This window comes from Lactuca virosa, chromosome 2 (assembly GCF_052849685.1).
Source record: "Lactuca virosa cultivar CGN04683 chromosome 2, Lactuca_virosa_CGN04683_v6, whole genome shotgun sequence".
In the NCBI taxonomy this organism is placed as follows: Eukaryota; Viridiplantae; Streptophyta; class Magnoliopsida; order Asterales; family Asteraceae; genus Lactuca; species Lactuca virosa.
Window position 1 is genome coordinate 28,842,201 of NC_136427.1, and position 21,311 is coordinate 28,863,511.

Here is a 21,311-nt window from a genome sequence, read left to right on the forward strand (position 1 = left end):
ACTGGGAGCGGTGGTCTTCACCCTAAAGATTTGGAGGCACTACCTCTACGGTACAAAGTGCACCATTTTCACCGACCACAAAAGCCTCCAGCACATTCTGAATCAGAAGGAATTAAACATGAGGCAACGAAGATTGGTTGAGCTGCTAAATGATTACGAATGCGAGATTAAGTACCACCCGGGTAAGGCTAACGTGGTAGCCGATGCCTTGAGCAGAAAAGAATATTCAGGTCGTCGGGTGAAAACCTTAACAATAACAATCCAATCCCACCTAACCTCGCAAATCAAGGAAGCCTAAACAGATGCATTGAATCCGGAGAACGTCGCAAATGAAACGCTGCGTGGGATGGAAAAGAACTTTGAAGTCAAGGAGGACGGAGCTTATTACTTCATGAACAGAATCTGGGTCCCTAAACATAGAAAATTCAGAGAAATGATCATGAACGAAGCCCACAAGACGCGATATTCCATCCATCCGGGTTCGAATAAGATGTACCTGGACATAAAGCAACATTACTGGTGGCTAAATATGAAGGCAAAGATCGCCACTTACGTGGGCAAGTGTCTCACTTGCTCCAAGGTGAAAGTGGAATACCAAAAGCCCTCGGGAGTATTACAACAGCCATCGATACCCGAGTGGAAATGGGAAAGGATTACTATGGACTTCGTGACCAAATTACCAAAGACAGCAGACGGATTGGATACTATCTGGGTAATCATCGATAGGTTAACAAAATCCGCTCATTTCCTGCCAATAAAAGAAACTTACAAGATGGAAAAGTTGACGCGAATCTAAATTAAGGAGATCGTAAGACTTCATGGAGTGTCAATGTCTATTATATCGGATCGAGATAGTAGGTTTACCTCACGGTTTTGGCAGTCACTTTAGAAGGCAATGGGAACACAATTGGACATGAGCACCGCTTATCACCCTCAAACCGATAGACAAAGTGAACGAACCACACAAACACTCGAGGACATGCTACGAGCCTGTGTGATTGACTTTGGCAAGTCATGGGATACCCACTTGCCCTTGGTTGAATTCTCATACAACAACAGTTATCACACGAGCATCAAGGTTGCTCCTTTTGTGGCTCTTTATGGTCGTAAATGTAGATCGCCTATATGCTGGGCTGAGGTGGGTGACACCCAACTAGCGAAATGACAATCACCAGACAGCACTCTCACAGGGCCAGAGATCATTTGGGAAACGACCGAAAAGATAATCCAAATCAAATCCCGACTTCAAGCATCACGATACCGACATAAGAGTTATGCCGACAAACGGCGAAAGCTTCTGGAATTCCAAGTCGGAGACCGGGTACTATTGAAAGTCTCTCCCTGGAAAGGAATGATTCACTTTGGGAAATGGGGAAAACTGAACCCGCTGTACATCAGACCGTTCGAGATTCTTGCTTGAATTGGTCCGGTAGCCTATAAGTTGCAGCTACCTTCAGAGCTCGACAATGTACACCCCGTGTTCCACGTCTTGAATTTGAAAAAGTGTTTACCAGATGAAACTCTTGTCATTCCTTTGGAAGAGATCGAGATAAACGAGAATCTCCTGTTCGTCGAAGAACCAGTCGAGATATTGGATAGGGAAGTGAAGCGTACGAAGCAGAGCCGCATTCCGATTGTGAAGGTTCAATGGAACGCCAAGCGTGGACCGGAAGTCACATGGGAACGCGAAGACCAGATGAAGCAGAATTACCCTCATCTATTCTCTCGTTCTTGAATCCATCTTTCAAAAGAATGTCGGGACGAAATTCCCTCTAACGGGGGGATGATGTCACAACTAGCATTTTGACTAAGAAATTTTTCGAGACTTGTGGGTATTTCCAAGAAGGCTTTTCACCAAGATCATCATCTTTGGTAAGTTCTCACTTGGATCTATGGTTTAGCTTCTTGATTTCTTCAAAAAAAATCTATTCTTAACCCATAATATTTCATGATTTATACTCTTAAGCTTCATAGAGTTCGAAAACCCCCTCAAGGAGCTTGCTAGGGCTGAAATCATCACTTCATTCTTCATCAAAAACGAATCCAAACCTCAAGGTGAGTTCATACCCCCTTGTTTTCGGTTTTACTTTGTTTTGGGGGGAGAATACAAGTACATATGTGTAGATCTATGTATTAGTGCATGTTATGTGTGATTTTCTTGGTTTATGTTGTGATTATGTGATGAAATATGATAGATCTCGAAATCTATAACAAAAGAATGTGAATTTTACAAACTATAACACTTTACACACCATAACATGGGAATGAAAGTGTACATATATGATGATTGTTGGAAAAATGAAACAAAATCTTGAAATATGGCCATTTTTGACAAATAAACAAAAAGATGAGAGTTTTATGACACTTTCGGTTTTACAAGGACTAAAAGAGTCAGTTTTATACAAAAATGAGTTTCTATGATATTCTTGGGAGTAAAAGGGCCAAAAATGCAATTTTTTTTAATATTGGGCCTTAAAATGGGCTTTTCGGTTTTAGTGGGCCTAAAATGTAAAAATCTCGATTTTTATGGAGTAAATCGTCATTTAACTCAAGTTTGAGTCTAAAATGTAAACCTACGGTTTCATGGGTTAAAAATGAAATTTTTCCAAAAACTTGGGCCAAAAACGTAATTTCTATGAAAAGTGAGATAAAAATGTAAATTTTTATAATCATGGGCCGAAAATGTCATTTTTATAAAACTTGAGTCGAAAAGTGTCATTTTATTTAAAAATTGGCTGAAAATGTAAATCCTTACAATAATAAGACGAAAATAATATGTCATATATATATATATATATATATATATATATATATATATATATTGGGCCAAAAATGTCGGTTTCTATAAAAATGGGCCAAAAATAATATTTAATATATATTTGGGTCATAAATATAAATTTTGTGATACTGGGCCTAATATATTCATTACATGTCCATTTGGGACTTTGTGGCCCATTTACATGTTTGTTGGGCCTAATGTGTTTATCACATGCTAATTTGGGCCTTTGTGACCCATTAACATGCTTAATGCGCCCAGTCTATACATCACAAGCTTAGTGGGCCATAGCTGCTCCCTTACATGTTTGTTGGGCCTTATACATTCATATACCTATTTTCTGGGCTTTGCAAATCATAACTATATATACAAAAACATTATACATAGCGTAATTTAATACTCGTGTGAAAACAATAAATGATCTAGTGAGACTTATCGATTCACACCTCAAGAGTGTATGATCGTAGCCTGTAGTTATAACCAGAGTCTCCTGGAGCGAGAGCTAGATTTTATGTATAGATCTATACGGGGTGACACCCCACACCTGAGTTGTTCGCTACATTTAGACTAGGCCAGTCTAGGGTGACAAACCTTACCGTAAATCAAACCGGCGCCTAAGAACGCCACGACAGGCGAACTCGTCAAAAATCAAGTATGGTTAAAACGGATCACTTAGAAATCCTCTCCAACATAATTTTATAGAATACCTATAAAATCTTGTGAATACAAAAAAAATATACATATACTGTTATTCGGTCATAGGGTTGAGACCACAACACTTTTATAAACAAAAAAATATCGGATTTTCTGGGGTAATACTCGTTAAACAATATCTTTTACGTACTACAGAAAATACAGGGTTTTTATATGGATTACCTTTTTATACATTCCAAATACAGAAAACACACATGCATTAATACTTGATTTCGATACATCACGTTCAAACCATTCTCAGAAAATATCGGATTTTCTGGTGTTTACAAACAATTCAAAACTTTTCATTCAAATATGCTTATGAACTCACCAACATTATATATGTTGACATTTTTCAAAATAACTTGTATTCTCAGGGAATCGTTAAGAAGAAAGGTCAACAGGAAATGGTGGATTTTGTTATATTTTGTTATCATCATACATTAAATATTTTGAACATGTAATTTATGATATTATACTTGATGTAAACAATGCTAGTTGTATCTTGATATGTATGATGATGGTGTTGTCTTGTTTCAATTATATACAATTGTGATGATATTACAAGATGAAGTCACGCGCAAGCCCCCAGACGTTTTCGTCGTCTGGTTCGCGGGTGTGACAGTGCTAGAACCCAGAAGTTCTCCCTTAGGCCATCGTCGATCATACCGGAACAGATGATAAAACCACTATATCCCATCGATACGGGTGGACTAGCTTGATGAAACTAACCACAAGCCTTCCACATAGTACCCCCTGACCGATCTCCACTAGGAACCGAGAGAACACTGAACATCCCGATCCAGCAAAAGGAGAACGGCCTTTTACTAACTACTTAGTAATTCACGGTATGCAATTGGCATATGACCATATTTGATGATCTAACCCAACATGAGCAAAGAAATAAACCAGGGATACTATTACCCAACCCACAACAATATTCCAAACTAAAGCAAAATTCTCACAATAATGTGCCGATAAAACTGACAGAAGACAAAGGTACACACCCGCAACATCGCCTGCTGGAGTCTTGACTTCTCCTTTCTGAAACAGCAGGTCCTAACTCCTATCTACCAGGGCTCCTGCCCTCCTCCTCGGACAGTCGTCCTTCTTGTGGCCCACCTGATCACAGTGAAAACAAAACTGGCTTGCCCCCTGAGAACAATCTCTACTGACATGACCGACCCCTCCACACTTGTAGCGGCCTAAACCCCTGGAATGACAAACTCCCTTATGCACTTTCCCGCACGTGCTGCACTGACTCCGACCCTGCTGGCCTTTCACCCGATGATCAGAAGTCTTGGGTCTCTTCCCGAGACCCTCTACTATACGCACCTGGCACGACCCTCTCTTCCCAATGTGCTCCAAACCGATCTGTCATCCTCAGACTCTGGAAGTCATATCCTCCAGGGTCTGACACCCTGTCACGCTCAATAGCTCACTTGCCAATGGCTGAGCTGCAACAGATGGAGCATCTTATGCCCCCAAATCGGGCCACAAACTCCTTCCCGAAGCTTCTCAGATTCTCCAAGACTCTCACCAATTCGAGTATGGATCCTGTACTTTTAGTAGTACGAGCCCACTACTACCTTCCACACCTATCCATACTTTCCTCAGCAATCCTCCCGAATCCTCCAAGTCACTTTCTCAAACTGATGCACCCACGTCTCACTAAACCTCACTACTAGCCCACTGAAGCATATCCTAGGCTTTCCTAGGTTCCCGAACCCACCCAGTCCTCAGCTGCTGAAAGATTCCCAGTAATGTCAACTAGCTACCTCATGAATATAGCCACATGCAACAAAGATTAGATAATCCTTCGAGTAAAAGACTCATCCAATACTAGAAAAACAGCCTTTTACGACGCGCAATGCTCAGACGACGTGCAAATGCGTGTCAAGAAAGGCCCTGTCATAACGAGAGACGACACGCTATTGCGCGTCGTCTATTTACGACGCGCATTTACGACGCGCAATTACGACATGCATTTACGAAGCGCGTTTACGACACGCATTGCGTGTCAAGGAAGGCCCTGTCATAAAGGAAGATGACACACATTTGTGTGTCGTAACCTTACGACGCGCGTTTAGGACACGCAATGCGTATCATCAAAGCCCCTGTCATAAAAGAAGATGATACACATTTGCGTGTCATAAACTTCAACAACCATTTACGATATACATTTACGACACGTCTTTACGATACTCATTTACGCATAATACAAAAATATGGAAACAAATATATACCAAAACAATCAATTTCATCCAATAACAATAATATCAAAAAATTGTAATACATTGGTATTAAGAGGATTTGATTTTACATTGCTATTAAGAGGCTTTCCCTAACTCTAACCTAATACTACATTAATATTAAGGAATACCTTCTTGTTTCTACTTCTTATTGTTATGCTTCTTCTGTTTCCACATGATACCTGTTTCATCATCAACAAATTAGTATTCAAAAAGGCTTCAAGGATCATCAATCTATGTTATAAAATATTAAAATTTAATACACATGTAGTAAAATACCTTTTGCTACGAATCCATGCTTCAATACAGCCCATACCTGAATAAAATATTAAAACAAGAAGCATGTAAGATTTTTCAGCTATTTAGACACCTCCAATCCACTGTAAAATGTAAATACACCCAAAATAAATAAATAAATATAAAAACACAGTTGAGGATTCATGATGAAATAATAATTGAACACTTTGTAAACAGATTGAATAATGATAACTTATTGTAATTAACTACTATGAGATCAAACGAGTATATATGGAAATACCAAAATATAAACATGTTGATTAAATGTAAGTACCTTGACAGCAATTCTAAGGCAGCTGAATCTTTTAAGGACAATATCGTCTTTTACCACCTCTATAGTGAAAGAGATTCTACCATTCTCAGTTTTAGTACGCTTGGCTGATTTTTTTATTTCACTGGATGCAGTTTCAGTGTCTCGGGTGTTACCAAGGGATCAAGAGGCCGAATACTCTGCAAAGCTCTATCTTTATCGTATCCAGAATCCACAAGAATCGCCCCAGCTAGAGACTCTATCACATCTCCAAGTACCTATTTACAATAATACCCCCGAACAAAAAGTAAACTACATATATGCAAAAAAAATGTAACATAAAGTTATAAAAAGAACACTAAGCTTAGGAAAACTTGTCTCGGACTCCCATCCGAAAGTACTTTTCAAGGACAACTGGTCAAATTCATGAACATCTGCATTTGGCATACTATGACATAAATGCATCTTTTTCAGATCCAGAGCAATCATCCACGACTCCTGCACTGCTTGTTTCTGAAAAAATAACAACAATAATAATCATAACATTTCTGATGTAAATTATATTTTTTATCCAAAAAGTTTAGCTTTTTGCAATTTTGGTCTTTATTATGATGTTTTCTAACAACTTTGGTCCTTGAGCTGTTAAATCTAACTCTGACATTTTGATTTTTTTTAAATGACCATTTTGCCCTTGGACTAAAATATAAAAAAAAAAATTAGCATACCCACAAGGACCAAATTGGTAACTTTTCACTTATTTTTAAATAACGCTTAATACAATTTATATTGCTTTCTCAATTTTGGTCCAGGGGCAAAATGGTCACTTTGAATAAACTAACAGCTTTAACAATCTAAGGACCAAAAACATTACAAAATTTAAAAAAAATAATAAAAAAATGAACGTGCAAGAGAAACTTTTGTTTATGCAGCAATAGATGGTATTCTGAAGGCTTTGATTTGGCCTTTCCAATCCTCTTCTTCACTATCTATTATCAATTAAAAAGTAAGAAAAATTAAATTCTTAAATTGATTTCCAAATTTATGTCTATGTCTAAATAAAAATCCAGATTAAAAATAGCCCTACAAATCTTGCGATACCTACATAACTGGGAAGACGTGAAATGTAAAAAGAATTGATTTTTTTTAGTTCCAACCCGCATCAACAGAATAGCCATTAAGCCAATGTTGTATTCATATTTTAAGTTTCATGGAGAACTATTTCCTCAGAGTATAACTCTAGTCTCATTAATTACGGAAGATTATTAGGATTTAGGATCATTAAGCCTAGTCCCTTCAACCAAAATAAAATAGTCCAAATGCACTTACTAAAAGAAACATGAGACAAAAAAAATAGAATTTTTAAATTCATACAAATACATACCTGCTCTATTGCTTCTTCAGGGAATAGATGCCAGTAACGCATAACATTCTTTTCATAACCAAATAAACAAATTTATATTCTAAACATACTAAAAACGGCTTAAATTTAGCAAAGTTTTCCAATTATTAGACAAATAATGGAGTTTTTTTTACAAAGATATTGTAAATTAAAAAAGTATTTACCAGAGTATAGTAGTTTTGAAATGATTTACAGAAAGATTGTAAAAAGGATTTAACATGTGAAACATGGGCCACATGTTCCATTCAAATTTGTTTTCCAAAACATTTGTAGAAGCTATAATAAAGAAGTTAGTAATGAAGATGAAGAAGCATAATTTAAGAAATACCTGCAAGGCCAGAAAGCAAGATTCTAGGATTGACAGTTGGTAGTTCAGAAACATATTTAAGTTGGTATCTATGCTTCAAATGTATATAGAAGCTGCAATAAGAACATTTTTTATGGTCTCACTGCATAAAAAAATAGAAAAGACAGAAAATTGTCAGATACATAAGAAAAACATGACCAGATCCTGTAATAGCATGACAGACGGTCATTGAGTATAAATAACATCATTGTATTATCTGATTATATTTTATTTTACAGCAACAGGTAACTGGTGTTAGTCTGCACCAGGACACAAATAACAATCAGTTTTATCCAGCTCAATTCGTTCATATATTTTGTAGATTGATACCAGCAGCAACAACATACGTATGAACTTTCTAAGATCCTGAGTTGTTTTTGCATATCAAACCAAGTCCCCAAGGTTGACTTCTTCTTTACCAACTCAGTAATAGCCTTTCCTCCCTGCAACATGAAAATATATCAGTGGTCTTTCACAAAACAATTACCATGTTGAAAATTTTAAATTTGTATAAACAAAATAAATAAAATGCTAAGCATATATTTATATTTCTTGCATACAACCTAATTAGTCAGTTGCAAATTAAGAGAAAAAGTTGGAACAAAGAAAATTACAACTTTTCTGTATTGTTTGGAAAATGTAAAGTAGAAACTATTTTCATAATTTTATCTATTTCTAGATGGTAAAATTCAAATTTAGTAGGTCAAAGTTCATATGAAAAGAAACAAAATACAAAAAAATTAAAAACGTTATGGTTATCGAAATTAAAAACAGACGTGACAAATTTGATGATTTTGACACCTGTTATAACAACTTTTTGATTTTAGTAAGCAACCAACTTTATACAGTAAAGAAAAAGGTTATACTATGCCTTTAGGGAGAAACATAGCGAGTACCGTATCTACCCTCTTTTGCTGAGGACTTTGTACTGTAATTGAAGGTCTTTTGCAGCATCATCATCATCTCCAGCTTCTTCTTCACCTGAGAAATCTCCATCTCCAGCATCATCTTTTGGCTCCTCTGCATCATTGTCTTCTTCTTCATCATCATCCTCTATGTCATTACCATCTTTTGCCTCTCATTCAGTTGAGCTCTTCCTGTTAAGCTCAGAAAAAGGAAACATGTTAAAAAATCAAGTTTTATAAAATTTTCAGATTATAATAACAGAAAGTGTTTGGGAATTGAGCACTACTTTTGATCATTTCCAATCAAATTCGGCAATACACTTCCATCCTGAAGAAAAAGTCCCATCTGCTTAACAAAAAAACACAAAATTTCTCATGATAAAAATGAATTAAACTAAAAAAATGCAAAATTTTTGTTAACATTTCATGTCATATTGCCATCATTCCATCAAATGAAGGAAATTTATAAAAAGTTAGGAGAAGGGTATGAATTCCTCACTTAGTCATGCATTTGTTACAAATTTGCCTATGTATACTTTTTCTTTCCATTTCCCCAAGTATTCAAGAACTTTTTCAAATATTTTTAATTCTTTCCAACACCAAAAGATCTTGAAAGTGCAAAGAGCAATCAGCTTTAGGCGTTATTGGTTTTATGAGCTTTTCATCATACATAATACCTGGAACACCAACCAGATTTTGACCCCTCTCACTCTTTTAAAAAAAAGGTGAGACGGAAGAAGATGAAAGGAGATGAGGCGGTGGCAAGCTCTGTAAGAAAATTGAAAAATCAAACACGTGTCTACGGGTGTCAGAAGCATATATTGCAAAAGGAACACGTAGATGGCAGGGCACAGACTTGATGACACATGTAAACAAAAAAGTAGACAGAAAACTACAAAAAAACAGAAAACAAAAGCCAACCAATGAAATCAAAGAACTGTTCCCTAAGGGGGTTTGAAATTAATCTATATATATATATATATATATATATATATATATATATATATATATAATTAAGCCCAGTGAAAGAAGATATTGTTTGAACTTTGAATGTGAACAATTGTGAGAGTTGATTTATCATTTGTATCAGAAAGATGGAGGGGAAGTACCAGTCTGATCACATAACATAACCTCAGAGTAAAGAAGTAGAAATAATATATAATATAGAGTAAATAATAATGATAAGGTAAAACCTGCAATGTTTATCAGCAAGGTATTTCACAAACTGATCACATGCAATATATATTAAAAACAATAATGACAACCAGCTTTCAAAACAATAATGATAAGGTAAAACCTGCAATGTTTATCTGAAGGGTATTGAATCTTTAGGACCACTTCATGTATTCAACAACATTTTTTTGGCTATCTTTCTTTATAATGGCTCTTAGTCTGCCACCATCTGCACACACACAGCAAGATAGTTAGATCATATTAAAGATTATGAGATGATTTGATGGAGTTTTCATGTGTCAAGTAGTGAAGTAATTAGAAGAATATATGATAATGATTTGACTAAAAAATATTAGTAGAATTAAAGTATATCCTACATTAAAAGTGTGAAAAGGATATACACTTGAAAGTTTATAATTGGGATTTTATGTGTTAAGTATTGTATAATATTATGTATAGTGTGTACAAGTCATATTTGCACAACGTCCCAAATATGAGGACTCTCTAATTATTATGAATTCTAAAAAATGTGTATGCCTAATATTCCAAGTCTTGGACAAAAATTACAGGAAATATCAATCAAAAGCTTTGTTTTTTGGTTTTTTTTTTACTGAACATAAACAGAAATGATAAAAGAGGCAATGGCTAAATTCATGGTATGCTATGTTAGAGAGATTTAAGTGAGGGGTAGATAAAGACTTTTCAGCCAAAATGTTGATCTATAACACACAAAAAGGAAAAGTAAAAATAGACAAAAATTAAGTAGAGCAATACAACTGTCATCAAAATCAACTAATTTCCTAATTTTGATGGACACTGAAAAGCTGTAATCTAATCCCAGTTTCCAAACATTCAAACAAATTTGCAATCAAAGCGGAGGAAGGTGAAGAAAAGTATGACGAACCTGAACAGTGCAATCATCGAGTTATGATTCCTAGAAACGAGATATATTGAAAACCCTAGATACCTTCTTTTCAGTGGTGAAATCGGACTGAACGCGCATCATGAACTGGGTAGCAGTGTGTGCACCACGTATCTTCTTCTGCAATATTTTTTCTCTCTAATTCTTACGAAGTAGCTAGAGGAGGTGTGACACTGGGGAGGGTCGACGGTGTCGTGCTAGCGATGGTGGGCGGAGGTGGGTTTGTCTCAAGGAAAGTGGGTTGGAAGCGGGAAAGAAAGTGTGTGATGAGAGGGGAAACCGGGTAGAGCAAAGAAGAAATCTGGCGATGACACGCATGTTGTTGCCTTTATGGATGCCGACAACCGGAAAGAGAAGGCGGTGGCGGTTGGAGTACGAGCGAAAGAAGCAGCAGTAGTCGTCGCCGATTAAACCTATTTGTTATCAGCCGATTAAACCTCCTTTTTAGCAAACAAAAATCATGGAACGGGAGGATAATGAGTATACCGTTTCATAAAATTAGAAGATCAAAAACAAAGGATGATGATCGTCCCTCTATTTCTCGATTGAGAAGATGAAAGATAGAAAGAAGGTAGAAAAGAAGTACAAGGGGGTTTTCAGAATTTTGGGGATTTCGTTTCCCCCGTATCTAACGCGCGTTTCATTAAAATTATAAAGCGACACCTATGGAGGACGCCCATTTAAGATACAACGCCCTCCGTGTTTTTAATTTTTTTTTTCTTGTGACACTAATTTAAGGGTACGCAATAATGCGTGACCTAAATCCTTAAATTTTTTGAAGAGATTACACTATTTTAATGTCACTCTCTTTTGCGTAACATGAATCAATGAGTGTCGTGGTTTGCGCGTCGTAAAAGGGTCTTTTTCTTGTAGTGATATCCCTAGAATGGTTGGACTCAGACAAGAGTTGCGCAATAGGGTCAAGTCCATCACTCTAAGATTATCCGGCCCGTGTCCCATATGACTTAGCATATTCACTTAGTAGCTAACTCACATCACTATGAGTCCCACAAAGCACAAAGCAAGTAGCATTTAGACAATGGAAAATCTAACCATCGTACTCCAATCAAACCATTATATCCTTTAATCAGGAATCTGTACATGCAATTCAAAGGCTCATACAATCACGCATAACCTAAACAGGCTATCCTACCATTGGTTGATCAATACTAACATGCAGGTCTACAAGCACATATACTAGGCATATAAGGCATCCTTCCTAGATCCTTAGCCCTAATCTATCATGCATTTCACATATTCTCAATTCATATCATAACATAACATGTATGGGTATCTTGGGAAAAACTTACTTCAGCTCGGCTGATTGCACGCATCACACTCCTTGTTCTTTCTCAAAATCCTTAATTTTGATTTTAGAAAAATTATTTTATTGTAAAAATTTCTCAAAACCTCGATTTGAGTCCAGACACCCCCAAAGGTGTGTCCGAATCCCTCAAACCAAGGCTCTGATACCGACTTGTAACATCCCAAAATTTAAGACCAAAAATTTCATTTTTAAATAAGTTGTTATAAAAACCTATAGTATAAAAACATTCATAATATCATCTCATGTCAAAACCGGTATGTCAATAATCAAAACATGTCATCATAAATCAATATCAGAGTATAATCTCAAAGATCTCATGTGCAGAAAACATAGTGTGATGCGTTGCGATCGAGCCAACTCCTTTCCTTTGAAAACGAAGTGCCTGAAACCAGAACTGTAAACCGTAAGTATGAAGCTTAGTGAGTTCCCCCATCATACCACATATCATACAATAAACATACTGTCTAACATATCCAAGTACTGGACCACCCTTTCGGTCTCTTTCAACCGGTAACTGCCTAGCATATCAAGGTGCTAGCCTACCCCTTCAGTCTCTTTCAATCGGTAACTTACCTAGCATATCAGGGTGCTGGCCTACCCCTTCTGTCCTTTCGACCGGTACCTCGCCTAGCATATCAGGGTGCTGGCCTACCCCTTCGGTCCTTTGGACCGGTACCGGGAACTATCTTACCCCTAGTTCTACCGTTATACATCCTACTACATAAACACATAAGTCATATACTGCCTAGCTTATCAGGGTGCTGGCATACCCCTTCGGTCCTTTCGACCGGTACTGGGGCCTATGCTACCCCTCCTACCACTATCACATAATATCATAACATACTAGCACATAAAGCATAATAGATAGTAACATACCAGATAATTATCACAAATACAATCATCTCTACTACAACTCTTACTAGTGGGCCAACATTGGTGCCTTCGAACCACTTCTACTGGAGGGTAACTCACCTCACACTGCTGAAGTCCCGCGGACAAAACTCAAGCTGCTAGATGACAGATTCCAGAACTGTCAACATCAATTTAACACCCAATTAATAATTGGGTTCCAACACGTAACCATAAGTCCATGCTTGGGGTAAAAGACTACTTTACCTTAACATAGCTTTATTCAAGCCCAAGGCCCAATCCAAAGGCCCAAAAGTCAACTATGAACCAAAGCCCAACATATGGCCCAATTTTCCAAATTGGGCCCAAAGCTTTACATGGTCTTACCTTAAGGCCCAACCATTTATTCCAGTCCAAACATTTGGCATTCCAATGGTCCAATATCTCATAATCATCAAGGCCCAATTATGGCGCACCTATGGCCTAATTTTCCAAATTGGGCCCAAACCCTCACATGGGCCTTACCCTAAAGCCCATTCAAATATTCTAGTCCATATACTTGTTCTTGGATAGTCCATCAATAGCCCATTCACCAAAACCTAACAGAGAGGCCCAACTCAAGGCCCAAGCAAAATTAGGGTTTTCACATAAAATGACAATTTAGGGTGAAGTGTTCTTATTTAACCCATTAAGGACTTAATCCATTAAGTCCATCATTCTACTAGGTAAATCATACAATGTGATCGGGTGTAATTCATAATTCAATTCCAATGACCCAAAATGCGGGTCCCGATAATTCCAAACCAACAATCCACAATTAGGTTTTTCTAAAACCTAATTAGGGTTCCCAATCCAATCACAACCCAATTAGTCCAATGGTTAGATTTTTAGGTTAATTAATGTTTTATTAGGTCAACTAGGGTTTCCTTTGGTCAATTAGGGTTTCATTAGGTCGAGCACCACCCACTGCCATCTCGGGCGGTGGTGGTCGACGGCGGCACCACCTCACGGTGGTGGTAATGGTTCTACTCCAATCATGTCCAAGCATCCCAAAGGCAATCTAAACACATGTATCACACCGCCACCCAACACGGTGGCTGATGCCGGCAGCCACCACCCTACGGTGGTGGTTATGAATTTCCTTGATTATTCTCCTCACTAATTACAATTATACAACACAATATCCCAAAATAAACACACATACACACAGCCACCCTTGTGGTGGTCGGCGGTAGTATAAGGTGGCAGCCACCACCTCACGGTGGTGGTAGCTTTTCTAGTGTATTTCGGCCAGGCAACACCACCCACGACACACACTAAAAGCAGAAAGACACACACACACACGATTATGTTTGCAAAATGCACTGAGCCACCCACCTGGTGGCGTACGGTGGCGACAATGGCACGAAATGGCGGGCATCAGTGGCGGCTAACGACGGTGTTGACGGCAGTAAGAAATGGAGAAGATAGAAAAATGGTGGCAGTGGATGCAATGATAGAACGGTGGTGCGTCTTCAACCGATGGTGGCGGCTCCTCCATGGTTCACTTCTCCGGCAGGGATAGTCGCGGCGTCCGGCGATGGACGCGTCTTCAATCAGCAGCAACCGTAGCGGCAGGACGACTGTGACTCGTTCCTCCTCACTTCCGACTGAAATAACGACATACCACGTCGGTCTCCGTCTTCAGCAACCACGGAATAGTAGTAGTAGTGACACTCGACATGGTGGCGGTTTTTCCGACTCCAACAGCTGCGGCGGCGCCGGTGGTGAAGGGAGGCATAAGGGTGGAGGTGGCGGCTGATGAGGTTACCATTAGGGTTAGGGTTTGGGAAGATGACGGGTTTATATACCCGTTCACATATAATTTCCCCCATAATTACGTTTCCAACCATTCCTTATCAATTTCTTTCAACATGAATCAATAATTTACCCTTTTAGCCCTCAGCATTCCAAATTTATTTCAATTTAGGTCCAAGACTTTGTGTTGATATAGAAAAAGTGACCCTCTTTAGCTAAGGAACCGCAATCCTGGATTGTTGCTGCTACCGTAGAAGAAGTTGACTACCGAAGTTGGAGAAAATCTTTTGTGAACCGCAACCTGAATAACTACCGTAGAGATGAATGATGAATGAAGACTTTCATGTTACGTTACTGACTTAGCTTGTTTGCTTAGTTTTGTCTAGTGAACCTTGCATGGTCATTGAAGTCAGTAGTTTAGTATTTGTTTATTTCCAATGTAACTTTTCGGGACTCTATAAATAAAGTTTCCCTCTTCATGTAACACTTACCCACTTCTAGAATTATTATCGAAATAAAAAGATCATTCCTCTCTATTCTATCTTAACTGATATCCCGAGTTCCTATTCACCTTAAGTTTATCACATTTACTAACTTGTGTTTGCATGCAATCCTTGTTAAGAATCAATTTGGTGTCTACTTGATATAACTTGCTGCTATTAATTTCCTTTATATTTCCGCAATCTAACACTTCTAACTTATTATTTTCGAGCTAACAAGATCCTTGAGATTAACTTATTATTCCACAACATTATCTTGTACTAACGTTTGTTCAAGTTTTTCTCTCAAAACTTTGTTTCGCGATTTCTGATTTCTGATTGCATTGGACTTCTAATCAAACACATCAATTTAGTTCTGTCTGGGCCCAACACTATAAATCAACACCAAATCACCGAGAGGCCCAAAGATATCATTTTTCCCGCTAGGGAAAAAGGAACAGATATCGCTTTAGGACAGATACTTACGAATGAATATTGAAGGAAACCTACTGACATGTATCTTGGAAAAATCATTGAAATAATATTGTCAGCAACGATGACTACGATGACCCTTAGGATTGATCCTTAGGGATGCATATAAAGGAAGACGTGGGTGGGTAATCGGGTTAATTGTTTGATAATGAAACATATTAAATATATTATTATTGGTTGAATAAACTATGTACTCACTAGATTTCCCAATCTGACCCATTCAGTTGCTTTGTATCACAGGTAGTAGTACGTGGGTAATGATGTTCTGACTGGATGAGAGATTCAAGGAAATATAGGTCATAGTATAAAGATATACTAAGGCCTGTAATGACTACGTTTATGATTATGTTTCTTGTATCAATTATGACATCCCAAGTTTTAATAAATCAATGGAAAAAATTTGTTAGGAAATATTTTTTATAGGACAAATTCTGCATTTATAAATAAACTTTGTTTTAAAATAAGCATAAATTAAAAGGTCTTTTCTGACCGTGAAATAGGGGATGTAACAAATAGAGGTATTGTTTGAGTACAAGTATGTTAGTTCCCGAGATAACTCCTTCTATATATGTAGTATGGGACACTTAGTGTCATGGTATGATAGACTGGTAGAGTCTTGCATGTTGATCGTAGGGTATTGTTGAGAGTTGCATTTTGCTCGGGTAATTGTGGTATACCAGTTATAAGGATTATGTTGGACTGACCAACGAATGACATAATTGAGAAGTGGTCAGCGATAGGGTATCTAGGAAAGGCTAGTTCCGGTGGGTATGAACATACTTGTTTTTTGCTATTTCTTTAAGTTGGATAGCCTGAGAGCACGTGGCCTAATTCCTAAGTGTGATTTTCTTGTATGATTGTTCACTCTCATGTAGTTCATTTGTTGGACTGTCAATCTGATCTATGATTACATATGACTTCATGATCGGATAAGAAATATTATGGTGGGATCACAACACTGATCAGAAAGAATGTGGTTGGATCACAACACTGATAGGAAAAACTACGGTTGGATCACATCACTAATATGAAAGACTGTGGTTGGATGACAGTGCTAATAAGAAATAATGTGGTTGAATCACAACACTGATAGGAAATAATGTGGTTGGATCGCAACATTTGTATGAAAGACCAGGATCCCGCCCTTGACAATGGAGTCAGGGTTGGGCCCGTTGCGCATGATATACGTATATGGATAGGGGATTTGATTGCTCTACGTTACAACTAAGAACTTGTATGGATGCATTATATGTATATTGGAATATGTGGTATACTAGGGAACTCAATAATCTTTATTCTTATAGTAGTAGATTAAACATTTTGCAGGTCATTCATGAGAAGAGCTCGGCGAGACTATACACACGCATCGAATAAATTTGTTTTTGTAGTTTTGTAAATTTAACTCTGATAATGTTTGGTTTCAATCAAGCAAATGTTACTAAATGGTTTTTGAAGCAAGGTTTTAACTAGTTATTCTATTTTAAAAATGAAAAAATCTCTTTGTAATTTTCGGGATGTTACAATAGCAATAAGTAGATTGTCTCTAATGGTTCACACCTAACAAAAACAAATTATTTGATGTAAGAAATTAACCCTTAGAACAACTGAGATTGACTAAGGAGTTAATCAAGAGAGAGTAGAAACTCTAAGAACAATAGAGTGAGACGAAATTATGAGTGCCTAGCAGAAGGTATTTATAGCTTGCAGTTGCTTGCTCAGAAAGCAAGTTTGAATACTTAAATAATCTAATTTAATCCGAATTCGAAATCATTTCTTTATCTACAACCTTGGACGAAAGTTCAATGGTTTATCTCGTAGGAATTTCATCCTTCCTCTTAAGGGATCCAAAATGCTCCATTATTCAACTATTGGATAACTAATATTTAATCTTTCCACCTTTTAATTAGCACAAATTAATTCCAGATTAATTCTAATTAATTTCAAACTAGTTTCCAATTAATTTATTATCACATGATTAATTAATAAACTATTTGTATCTATCTATTATAACATTCTAATACTATTTGAATCATTGACCGCAACACAAAAAGGACCATGCTATTAATGGATAGTCTTGCTAATTTAGTTATGACATTGGACATTATTCCAACAATTATACCACTTTAGACCAATTTGATTTTTATTTATAATAGATGCTTGTCTAGTTATCAACCTCACACACATCCTTAAAAATAGTTAAACTAAAATCATATGTAATGGGATCCATTGATTAATATGTCAATATTTTTTTTATTAACATCCATGTATTTGTTGGTAGGGAGTATACCTACCAAGGTTCATCCTAAGTATGTTTCCACATATAGTTCAACCAATCTAGCCTTTAAGCATGGCATTTAATTGCCTAAAGAATCTAAATTAATAAGAAGTTATGTACAATAGAAGAATTAGACCGTTAAAAATGACACAAATACAACAAAAAGGTACCCATCTTTCATTTTTCAATTCTTACCCGCATAGTAAATTTGATGCATCATATTTGCCCCCATGAGTGGGGTTAATCGTATACTGCAATTAGCATGCTTAATTGTAGCACTAGCAGGTCTATAAAGGGCCTGGTTTTTATTTGCTATATAATGAGTATTTTGTTAAGTAGAGTCGCAAGTAAAGCATGACAAAAAAAAAAGATAATTAATGTTTCATTTAATTGTTACAAACCTGAATATAGAGTAAATATCCAAAAGAACAGCAAGAACAAGGGAAGAAAGAGAATAGATAAAGACAACGATGAAAATATTCTCTGATGATTTCTCATTCATTTTTTCTCACTATAAAAGAGTACATGAACATAAGTTGTTATGACTCCAATCCACATCACTAACGACATCATTCTTTAGAACCTTCTTAGGGCACATAATCCCTAAAGGTTGTTAGGCCGGACCTTCTTTACCATGTTAGGCCTCATCTTTTCATTTGGTTGTATTTATTTTTTACATGTTTGGATCATTACTCCCTTCATCATAGTAACCTTATCATTAAGGTTAAATGGTGAAAAATAGAAAATCACTAATAAAATCTTGAAGATTCTCCCATACTGCTCTGTGTCTGTATAGCTTTTCTAATGTACTAAAATTTTAAGAAGTGATACTCCATTTTGAAATATGGTATGAAAACCTAATACTTTAGATGGTTTCAAGAGTGGTTAGGAGTTGATGGACTCAACTGGTAGGGGGATTTTGAAACAGGGGATCTCTCGCATAGTACTTAGGTAGAGATACATGGAAAACATCATGTATTTTTCCTTATATGGGAAGTTTTAGTCGGTTAGAAACCTTACCAATGTGAGTCTCAACTTGTAATGGGTCATAAAAACATCAAGCTACTTTGTTTGAATCTCCCTAAGCTAGAGATGATTGTTGGTATGGTTGTAGTTTGAGTATGACCTGATCTCCCACATTAAATTGGATGCCTGAACATTTTGTATTGTCTTGATTTTTTATATGCCTCTTAGCTTTGTTTAAATTAGCTTAAATTTTCATAAATATAGATTAATGTGTCTTAAGTAAGTCATCCAATGAGGCCATTGTAGTACCACCTGGTAATAATCATGCAATGATGCCAAATACAACTTTAAAATAAGTCATTTTGATATCTGAATGATAGGCAGTGTTGTAGATGTACTTGGCCCATAGAAAAAGGGAGACCCGTGAGTGAGGTATAACTATGACAAGGGCTAGTAAATAATCTTTCAATCAATGTTTAAGAACCTATGTTTTCCCAACTGTTTGTGGGTGATATTAACCACTTATAAGAAGGCTAGTTCTTTGTAGACGCAATAATTCCCTCTAAAATCCAATCATACAAATTTGGTCTCAATATGAAACATTTGAAGTAGGCATCCCATGGATTTTTAACAAAATCCTTGATGCAAATCTCAGCAATTTGCATTACACTAAATTGGGGACCCAATGATAAAAAAAATGTGTGTTTGGATAAGCGGTCTATCACCAGTTCACCACAAATATGGTCATCCTTCCAACGGGTGATGGTAAATCCATAACAAAATCCCTGGATATTGATTCCTAAATCTGACCTGAAGTTTGTAGAGGTTAAAGGAACCCTTAAGGTGGTTTTTTTAATGGTTTGACCTATTATATAGGTTGGCGGAACCCATTAGGTGACGTGTTTATATTCCTTCATTATAGCAATAAAAGTAGCAAATGTTGCATTTACGTGCAACCAACCTAAAATTAAAGACAAATATGTAAAAAAACTACAACAACAAAGGAAGACAGGGAATTGACAATGATGAAGATGATATATTTTCTATGATGATTTCTCGTTGATATTTCCTTACTATAAGAGACAACATAAACAAAATTTGTTATTAATGTTCTCCGTGTCTTTGATGAAATCACTCTTTAGAACCTTCTTATGGAACATAATCCCTAAACTTTGTTCGGGCCTTCTTTACCATGTTAAGCCTCATCTTGTATTTGTTTGTGTTATGGCTATCAAAACTGAACCATAGAAAACGAACCAAAATGTTGCCAACTTAACCATGAAATTTGGTAGTCAACATATTTGGTTCAATTGAAAAATCATGGTACGGTAATGGTACAAAACTTTAAATATTTTGGTAGTACCGTACCAACCAATTTATTATATATATATATATATATATATATATATATATATATATATATATATATATATATATATATATATATTGTTAAAACGTTGTCGTAAACGTCTTAAACAAATAATAATTCACTTATTGGTTACACTTTAATGGATAGCATAGGGAAGCAGGGTCGAATCCTCAAGGACACAACCTAATGGTCAATGTCTCTTTGCGTAAGACAAATACTAGTCAAATGAAGAAAATAATAAAAAGGAGGATTTTTTTTATTATTAATTAAAACTAAAATAGCAATGAAATAAAATAAACAAAATTTAGTAATAAAAAGCGAATTAAGTTTTGCTATGACTTTCCTAATTATGCGGTCAACACAAAAATGGTTATTTAAAATGTGTTATATCTAAGTTGGTATTGAAAACTACTAACAAGATATAGTAAATTTTCTTTTACCTAGTTAATTAACCAAAACAAGCTCTTTTAGTTAATCCGAACTTTTTAATAAATTAATTAAACAAGCTCTTAATGAAGTTAGAAAAACAACATTATGTAAAATTCCCAATAATATTCAATACTTCTCACAAGCTTTGAAGCATAAAAATATGAATTTTCAGTTTATAACAGAGTCAAATCCCAACATGGAACCGATCTATTACTTGTTACTTGTTACCAATAGATTAGAACAATTATGGATTCCAATACCTAATTAACTAGATTGATTTAATCATAAATTATGTGATCAGACTAAAAAAACTAA

General features: G+C 36.3%; 2 long non-coding RNA genes across 2 annotated transcripts; both read right to left on the reverse strand.

The window, feature by feature from the left end:
- Positions 1 to 5,774: 5,774 nt before the first annotated feature.
- Positions 5,775 to 8,109, reverse strand: LOC145156286 (uncharacterized). The gene is made up of 3 exons (XR_013736587.1): positions 6,293 to 8,109; positions 6,001 to 6,037; positions 5,775 to 5,903 (listed from the first exon to the last, which is right to left on the reverse strand). It is a non-coding gene; the product is annotated as an uncharacterized LOC145156286 (long non-coding RNA).
- A 120-nt stretch (positions 8,110 to 8,229) lies between these two features.
- LOC145156287 (uncharacterized) lies at positions 8,230 to 11,635 on the reverse strand. The gene is made up of 5 exons (XR_013736588.1): positions 10,996 to 11,635; positions 10,216 to 10,320; positions 9,206 to 9,264; positions 8,910 to 9,110; positions 8,230 to 8,456 (listed from the first exon to the last, which is right to left on the reverse strand). It is a non-coding gene; the product is annotated as an uncharacterized LOC145156287 (long non-coding RNA).
- Between the last annotated feature and the right edge of the window lie 9,676 nt (positions 11,636 to 21,311).